The sequence below is a fragment of the Hemiscyllium ocellatum genome, chromosome 34 (assembly GCF_020745735.1).
Source record: "Hemiscyllium ocellatum isolate sHemOce1 chromosome 34, sHemOce1.pat.X.cur, whole genome shotgun sequence".
In the NCBI taxonomy this organism is placed as follows: Eukaryota; Metazoa; Chordata; class Chondrichthyes; order Orectolobiformes; family Hemiscylliidae; genus Hemiscyllium; species Hemiscyllium ocellatum.
Window position 1 is genome coordinate 10,730,424 of NC_083434.1, and position 10,075 is coordinate 10,740,498.

The following is a 10,075-nucleotide window of genomic DNA, read 5'->3' on the forward strand; positions in this document are numbered from 1 at the left end:
AGAGCATTCATTCAATCTTCTTTTGAACCAGTGTCAACAGGTTAAGTCAATCAAGATGTTGTTTAATTGGAACCGCGCTTCCTATATCTACATCATGCACAAATAAATTAGAACGTCCAAGCTTATTTTCACTTTCCTCCCTCCATGTGATAGTAATAATTCTTTCAGGTCAGTCTGATTTTCCTCTGAAAGGTAACTCAATAACTTATCCCAACTTTTGACAACTTCCTCATTGTCCAGTTCAGAATTCTCTGAACTTGGTCCCTCCCTCTGTGTTGTAATCAATAACACATTGTCCTCTTGCTTTCTTTCCTTGTCAAAATATTTTCAACATATTCACATGACACATTCCATGAGATTTCTTCCTGTCTGGAGTCCCTATCAAGTAGTTCACCTCGCTCAATTTCCTATCCACTTGATAAGGTCCACTAAACCTTGCTTTTAAAGGTTCACCTTTCACTGGATGTAACACTGATAGCTTATCCCTGATAGCAAAATTGTACATTTTTTATTTCTTGTCTGCTTCCTGTTTCATTGAATGCTGGGATGCTTTTAAATGCTATCTGGTCAGCTCCCCAGCTCTATTTAATTGTTCCCCAAAATTCGACACATAGCCCAAATATGTGGTCTCTGAATTCTGACTTACCCATTTCTCAATCAATTTTAACCGTCCTCTTACTCCATGCCCAAAAAGTAATTCAAATGGACTGAATTTGGTTGATTCATTTTGTACATCTCTGATCGTAAAAGTACAAATGGAATTTCCCTATCCCCAATAAGCCCTCAACATGATCTTTAACCTTTCTAGCGCTCCCTGCGATTCTGGTTGGTACGCAGATTTAAATGGTTTTATCCCTAAGCTATTCATAACTTCCTTGAATAACTTTGATGTGAAGTTTGACCCTTGACCTGCATCAATGTCAGTAGTTTTAATCTGGTAGAAAATTTGAATATTCCTCCACAATCCTTTTAGCTGTGATATTGCATAATGGTACAGCCTCTGGAAATCTAGGTGACGCATCCATTATTGTTTAGATATAATGATTCACAGTTTTTGTTTGAAGTAAGACCTACACAATCAATTAAGACTCTTGTAAAATGTTGGTCAAATGCATGAATAGGTATCAAAAGTACAGGTTTTATTAAGTGTGGTTTTCCAATTACCTGGCGTGCATGACATGTCTGGCAATAATCCTTAAGCAGTACCTCATGCACCACTCGCAACACCACCTTTCTATAACCCATTGGCAGTATGATTTGATGAAGCTTTACCCATTTCTCATCTGCCTGACTATGTGGTGGCCTCCATTTCCTCATTAAGATATTTTTAAGATAATAAGGTTCAGGGATACATTTGGATTCTTCATTCGTGTATGCTTTTTGATACACTCGGTTTTGTTTCTCATCTTGCTGCTGTAACTCAGTTAATTTCTCTGAGCTAAAGATGTCTGTTTTGTCATCTATCTGCTCCTGACTTGTCTCAACCATCAGATCAAACAGAGTCTCTGCTAATTCCACTTAACTTTCTTATCTTTGATCTCTCCTGTTTCAACTGGTGACTTTGTGACCTCATTACCACACAGTCAAGAAAAATCCCAGGATGTGTGTCCTGCAATAGTTCAGTTGCCTGAGTTTCCACTGGTTTTTCAACCATCGTAAGTAACACTCCTACCAGTGAATCAACTATATCCTTAGCAAGGATAAATTGTATTCCTGGAGCTGAGAGTCTGTCCAGTACTCCAACCACAAATTCTCCACTCCTCACTGAACACTCTAACCTCATTTTATATAATTGAATGTTTTGTCTCATTGTGAATTCCCATTACTAGTACCTTTTCTGGCAATAATCCTCTAAAAGGACTTATTTCTTAATCTTTCAGCACCAAATATTGTGTGTCTCTTAATATTGTAACCTCTATATCTGCTGCTCCTGGCCTATGTGAATAAACTTTACCTTTGCAGCTTTAAGAAGATCTGGCACTTCCTCCTTAACCAACCTTCAACCAGCTTGTACATTCTGGTGCAGCTTTCTAGCCTACGCTGTGCTTTCTGTTACAACTCCAATAAAATTCACTGGCTTATCCTGTTTTCTACATTGGGCTTACCAGTGCTTTTCCTAACCTACCAACACTGATTTCACGTGGCCTACTTTATTGCAGTGAAAACTTTAAAAAGCTTTTTAACTTCTCTGCCCCTTCAAGGGTTTCCTTTTTACCTTGTGGTAAGTTATCCTTATGATCTTCACAGAGATCTACCTTTCCCTTTCCACGTGAAGATTTCTCTTTTCCCCAATTTCTATACGTCACAGATTGAAATTGATTCTGGAAGCCAAACTCTGCTTTATGGACTAACATATAATTGTCAGCCATTCCAGCTGCTAATCATGACATTTTAACTCTCTGCTCTTTCAAGAGTTCTCCCTTCTTCAGAAAGGGAATTTTTGAATTCCTCTTTAAGCGCCAATTTCTGAAGTTCAAATTCTCTTTTTTTCCTTTCCTCCCTCTCCTTTTGTCTTGCCCCTACTTTTAAACATAATTCCTTGTCTTTTGCCTCTAACTCAAGCTGCTTCATTTTCAATTAAATCATAGACATCTTTAAAGATTCTGATGGCATTTCCAGCAAATTTAAATGTTGAGCTATTGCTGCAATTATTTCTCCTTACATTGTGGAAGGAGGCAGCTCCAACTCCTGGTTGTCTGCTTAATCCAGCAGCTTGGCCTTAACCACCTTTAGTAAAACGCCCAAGGTCACTTCTTCCAACAGCAGAAATCTCCTGGTGACTGTAAGAGCCATTGCGATCCCACGCATTGTTTAAACCAACCGAATTCAATACCCAGAACAAAAGACATTGACACCTACCACTTGCTGCCTTTGAGTCCAGCAACCCGAATTGGAATTATAGAACAAATCCCACAAAGAGTCTTCAATCTGTAATAGACCAGGCCAGACTGCTCAAAACATTTCAAGAAAGTAACCCAGATTGTTTTAAGCAGGTGTAGATATTCCAGGAGAGAACCAGCTGGTCAAACCACTTAGTTTTAAGCTAAACAGAATTAACTTACAAGATTACCGAATGAAACACAAACAAAAGAGAACAGAATAAGTTATTTGGTATTCTATCTGCAAACTCAACAGACTATCCCAACTTAATGATGCTGTTCCAAATACTTGCAACAATCCCCATAACCTTGGCACCAAAGATAAAATCAAAGACAGGTTCTTACAGGATAGAAGTCAGACTGAGAATACCAGCCTGGACCTGCTTCTTTGTGTCCATCAGCTTTTTATTTCCCACACTACTGCTAAAAACCAAACCAAACCAGAGAAAAGCTGGGCTCGGAGAACTGGCCACTCTCTTTCATTGTACTAGTGTTTTTTTTAAACAAGAAAGCCTTCTGCCTAAGGCAGTCTCTGTGAGCTATTATCAAATTGGCCCTAAAACCCTTCACATCCAGAACTTACGGAGTCTGTGTCATTTATGACCTCTCTGAAGAAAAAGAAGAAAGTGAGGATTGCAGATGCTGGAGGTCAGAGTAGAGAGTGTAGTGCTGTAAAAACACAGCATGTCAGAAGCATCCAAGGAGCAGGAGAATCAATGTTTCGGCATAAACCCTTCATCAGCTTATGCCTGAAACATCGATTTGCCTGCTCCTCCGATGCTGCCTGACCTGCTATGTTTTTCCAGCACTACACTCTCAACTGCTGTGCATTTCCAGCAATACACTCTCATCTCTGAAGAACAAGCCAAGGATGGCATAAACCTTGTTAAAGAAACAGTTTCATCAGGTAATTCCTCAAATGTTTTCAAGTTGCCCTTTTGTAATGACGTTTGCAAGCAGTTTTGATTCAGAAGAAAAGATCTATATCAGTGGAAAGGAAGAATGGCAGCTCACCACCATGTTCTCAAGGTTTGGATATAAATCCAGCCACTAACTCCCACATCAATTTATGACCTTTCTACAAAAAAGAGAAGTTTAATTCTGCTAATGGAAACAGACAGAGTCCACTTGTCTGTGTGAGAGATGCAAAGAATTACAGCTGATGAACATGCAAAAAATTGCCAAAAGGAAATGCTTATGAATAACTTGAACAAGAAATTGTACTGTCAAGACAGAAGTGATACATCACTAGGCTTGTATATTTGTAAAGAAACTGCTGGGGAAAAAGGTTGATTCTTTCACTGTGCTATTTATTAAAATCTTTAAAAATTGTCTTCATAACAGATTTGGTCTATCAACTCCCGTTTCAATCAGTTATCTGACTTGTCAAATATTACCATCAGCTGGGATTGTAGCAAAGTGGGAGCTAATTCAGGGAGAAAAAGTATGATCTTCAGAGGGATCTCTTTTCCTTAAAAGGTTCAGAGTGTATGGAGGTACTTGCCATTAAAACGGGAGAGTTGTTCTGAAGTCCATTACATGGTTGGACTTTCAAAATGGCTTTGGTGGATGCTGAAACTTCTCCGGGGAAGGAGAATTTAACAACACTATTTGAACTCTTTGACTGAGGGAGTTAGCTAATAGACTGAAACTAGAAATAAAAGGCAAGACACCTTGACAAGATAGGACACAATGTGATTATTCAACATTTAGAATCAAAAGGAGCTTGAACCCAGTAGAAAGGAAGAGATGACTTGGGACAGACAATCTTTGATTATTGATATTTGTGGGAGCCAAATGACGTAATGCTATTATCAGTCAACAGATACACAGTTAATATTCTGGGCACCTGGGGTCAAATCCCTTAATGACAGCTGGTGGAATTTGAATTCAAGAAAGATCTGGAATCAAGAGTCTAATGACGACTGTGAAAGCATTGTTGATAGTCAGAAAAAACTCATCTCATTACTAACCCTCTTCTGGAAAGGAACTATCATCCTTACCTACTCTGGCATACATGTGACTTTAGACCCATAGCAATGTGGATTGACTTGCAACGGCACTCTGGGCAATTAGGATGGGCAATAACTGCTTACCTAGACAGTGACATACACATCCTATGAATTAATTTTTAAAAAATCATACTGTTGTAGTCTGAATATTTTATTTCAATAGGAGTAGTAGTTCCTTATTCTGCTCAATGAGGCAAAACAATAATATTATTGAGACACACTGGTCAAGTCTTGATTGTCAAGGGAATCAAAGGTTACAGGGAGAAAGTGGGAGAATGGGGTTGAGAAACTTATCAACCATGATTGAATGGTGCATCAGACTTGATGGGCTGAATGGTCTCACTTCACCAATGTTTTATGATTCTAGGAAAGGGATAAACCAACCATGGTTAACCAGGGAAGTTAAAGAGAGTATCAAATTGAAAAGAAAAATGACAGAATATAGATGAGCGGTAAGTAGGATTAGGAAATTTTAAAAAGTCCATGAAAGATTTTTAAAAATTGGAGGAAGTAACTTTTGAGGGTAAACATGCAAGTGATATTAAGATGGTCAGCAAGAACTTCCTTAAATGTACATAAGATGAAAGAGTGATCAAAGTAAACATAGACCCTTATAATGGACCAGACCAAATCTTGTCAAAATACATTCAGAACACAGCCTAAATTTTTCTTATTTTAAAGAGAAGTGCCAGGCATTGTGTTCTAGATACAATTCGATTGGTCAAATTACCAGGCTTGAACAAAGACACTTGATTCATACAGTATAGTTAAAACACAACAAAAGAAAGAAGAAACTAGAATCATTTAACTCTATTGGAAAACATCACAGGATAATTGATTATTTAACTACTAAACAGTAGTTTAATATACAGTCACATCCCATAAACACATTTGGTAAATGCCGTAAAATTGATTATCTCATGTAGTTCTAGCAACAGGAATAGAAGGCCCAGCTTTTTGCTGCAACAAAGAGAAGGAAAACAACTCCTGCAACCAGCTTCAAGACCCCAGCAACAGCTACTGGAAAAAATTAAACCCAAAAATCCTGGTACTGTGGGAGCTTGGCCCCACCCATTCATGCTGCTTCTGTAGTTCCAACATTTTTTTTTAAAAAAACACCGAGGGTCTCATCAGCTGTTTACATTATGGGCTTTCAAGTCAAAATGACACCTCTGCCTTAAAACCTCTCCCCTAAAATCACAGGACAAAATATCCCCCTTAAAGCCACAGCTTCGATGCATGCTTTAGAGAATGAGGCAGGGGATAAGATAATGTGGAACCAGGAAAAGGCAATCGAGTTGAACAAATACTTTCCATCGGTTTTCACTGTAGAAGACAGTAATATCATTCAAAAAGTACTAAATAACCAAGAGGCAAGGGAAAGGAAATAGTTCATAGTTCCTTGAAATTGGAGTAAATGTAGACAGTGTAGTGAAAATGCCATTTGGTATGCTTGCCTTTATTGGTCAGTGCATTGAGTGTAGGACTTGGGAGGTCATATTGCAGTTGTACAGAACATTGGTTAGGCCACTTTTGGAATACTACGTGTAATTCTGGTCTCCCTGCTATAGGGAGGATGTTATGAAACTTGAAAGGGTTTAAAAAAAAATTTACAAAAATGTTGCCAGGATTGGTGGGTTTGAGTTATTCGGAGAGGCTGAATAGGCTGAGGCTATTTTCCCTGGAGAGTCGGAAGATGAGGGGTGACCTTAGAGATTTATAAAATCACGAGGGGCATTGTTAGGATGAATATCCTAGGTCGTTTCCCCAGGATAGGGGAGTCCAAAACTTGAGGACATAGGTTTAAGGTGAGAGGAGAAAAATGTAACAGGAGCCTGAGGGGCAACGTTTTCACACAGAGTGGTGTATGTATGGAATGAGCTGTCAGAGCAAGTGGTGGAGGCTGGTACAATGACAACATTTAAAAGGCATCTGTATGGGTATGTGATTAGGGAGGATTTAGAGGGATATGAGCCAAATGCTCGCACATGGGACTAGATTAATTTAAGATATCTAGTCGGCATGGATGAGTTGGAGCAAAGGGTCTGTTTCTCTACTGTACAGCTCTGTGACTCAGTCACTGATGTTGAATGATGATACAATGTCTTCCATAGGAATTACTGAAGGAAAATAATATAATCAGACATATACATAAGGTTGAAAACTGGTACCATTAGTGTTAGGGTGGTTATATAAAGCAATGTAGAGTTGAATTAAAGAGTGCCTTAGTAAATGGAGAAGTTGTAGTTGGAATCGTGCTTCAAGTCCCAATAGAAGGAATTGATTTTATCTTGGGGATTGACTTTGCTGGTCTAAAAACATTGGCCTCACCAAGGATGTTGGAAAAACCAGAAGAACTAAAAGGAACTGAAATTCTCCATGAGGACACTCTGATCATTTCCTGACCGTTGTGAGAGATTGCACAATCAAACAATTAGAAAGGAAGGCAATGCATCTATGAGAAAAGAGGAGGACTTAGAAACACTGTTAGCTGACCCTATTTTTGAAAATTTAAGTAAAAATAGTTATAAAAAAAAGACTGACATGTCAACAGAAACACTACAGCTGAATTCTGAATTGAAAGACTGTATCAAATACTTTAAAAGACAAAATGTGGAGGTGGCAGTGTTGGACTGGGGAGGACAAAGTCAAAAATCACACGACACTGGCTTATAGTCCAACAAGTTTAATTCAAACTGCAAGCTTTCGGAGCCTGAGGAAGGAACGGGGCTCTGAAAGCTTGCAGTATCAAATAAACCTGTTGGATGATAACTCAATGTCATGTGACTTTTGACTTAAAAAATTTCAAATACCATTTCATGAGGAATGACCTTCAATCTATCAGCTGGATATTGTGAAAATAATTTGAGCAGCTCACAAAATCACAATGGCAGATTAGTTAGGAAAAGATATGCTAAAAAGTTCTGAATATTTTGTACAGGATCCCCATCTAAAACCAGAGTGGGAATCTTTTAACACTTAATGGATGTCTTGACAAGATTTCCTGAAGTGGCATTTTTAGGAAAAAAACATGCCAAAAATCATAATGGAGAGTTTTGTCCAATTTTGTAAAATCTTTGTTTTTTTTGATACAAATATTTAAAGAAATATTGAATAAACAATTTACATCTTGAGTTAGCACCCAAAGTTTTTTAAAAAGCATGGAAAGATGGCATTACTTAGAGCTTATTGTCGAGAATGTCCTAATGATTGGGGTAAAAGAATGATTTGATGATTTGGCATTAGGGATGCAATCAATAAGTACACACGATTCAGTCCTTTGGAACTGCTTTATGGACATTAGATGAGAAGACCCCTTATGTCAAAGAAAATTTTATAAACCAATGCTCAGAAACACTTAAAATCTATGTTTCAAGATTCTGAGAATCAAACCAAAGCATGTATGTTGGCCAAAACACATGTGAAAACTGCTCAACAAAAAAATGAAAGCTTGAGCAGATGAAAAGAGCAAAACTCAAATTTTGGTCGCTGCAGATAAGATGTTTGTATTTTGTTAACTGTTCCTGAGGAACTATAAAAACAAAACAAGGGTTAATTGGCCTTCTCAAATAAAAAACTCATTAGGTGAATTATGTAGTGAGTACTATAGACAGAAGGAACAAAATCAGTAAATGTGTCATATTAATGTTAAAACTTTGATGTGACCAGCGGATGGGCAGAAATACATTTACAGTTTTGAAAGCAATAAAGAGTGAAATAAAATATCAGAGCGATCCAAGAATGACTCAGAAATTTAAAGTGAATGCTGTGGTAATCAGATTGGAGAATAGAGCGGTACTTAAATTCTTAGGTGGAGTATTATTTTATCTCCCAGGAAACCTATAAAAGTGACTTACAAAAGCTAGTCCATTTGTGTAAATAGACAGGGAAAATGAGGTTGGCTATGGATCACCCATAAAAGTCCATCCCTATGGACTCAACTCAGAGAAGATTTCTCACTTGAGTTAAGATCAAGCTCATGTTGGTCAATGATATCACTGAACTAGGTCATAGTAGCTGACGCTCACCTATCATGATGGACCTGAAACTAGGTATAAAGGTTATGTATCCATTATCACAAAAATCAGTGACAAGGAGCATTTATATCCAATTCCATGATTGGAGGTTGTGTTGAGAGGATTAGATAAACATGAATTGTTAGAAAACTTCATTTTAAAAGGATATTGGTAAATTCCATTCACTGTTAGAACCAAAGAACATTAGCTATTGTAACACTGGACAGATTTTATCAATATGAAATTATTACACTTGGAATGAAAAATGCACGAACAACTTTTCAACAATGACCATAACTGAAGGATGATGCAACTATGTTGTATACATAGGTGACTTCGTTGTGTTCAACCAAATCCAGAAAGGTTTACAATATTTGAACAAAGCATTTGATCAGTTACAAAAATCTCATTTAGATGGATCATAAATCTGTGAAAACTTGAACAAATTGTATCATAATGTACAAAAGGTTAATATGGTTATAAGTTTGGTTAAAAATTATTTTGCAAAAGGACAATTGGCTTATATGAGCCATACTTTGTGATATATTCGAGTTGACCTTAAATAAACAAAAACAAAGGCAATCTTATTGTTCTGTACTTATGTCAAAATGTGAAATATTGGCACAGGTGGATTTTATCAGACATTCTTCCTGAATTTCAGCATTGTGGTAACTTGTTATTGTGGTTCTGTTTGCTGAACTGAGAACTTGTGTTGCAGATGTTTCGTCCCCTGTCTAGGTGACATCTCAGTGCTTGGGAGCCTCCTGTGAAGCGCTTCTGTCATGTTTCCTCCGGCATTTATAGTGGTTTATCTCTGCCGCTTCCGGTTGTCAGTTGCTGTCTGCTGCAGTGGCCGGTATGTTGGGTCCAGGTCGATGTGTTTGTTGATAGAATCTGTGGATGAGTGCCATGCCTCTAGGAATTCCCTGGCTGTTCTCTGTTTGGCTTGTCCTATAATAGTAGTGTTGTCCCAGTCGAATTCATGTTGCTTGTCATCTGCGTGTGGCTACTAAGGATAGCTAGTCGTGTCGTTTCGTGGCTGGTTGGTGTTCATGGATACGGATCGTTAGCTGTCTTCCTGTTTGTCCTATGTAATGTTTTGTGCAGTCCTTGCATGGGATTTTGTACACTACACTGGCTTTGCTCATGCTGGGTATCGGGTCCTTTG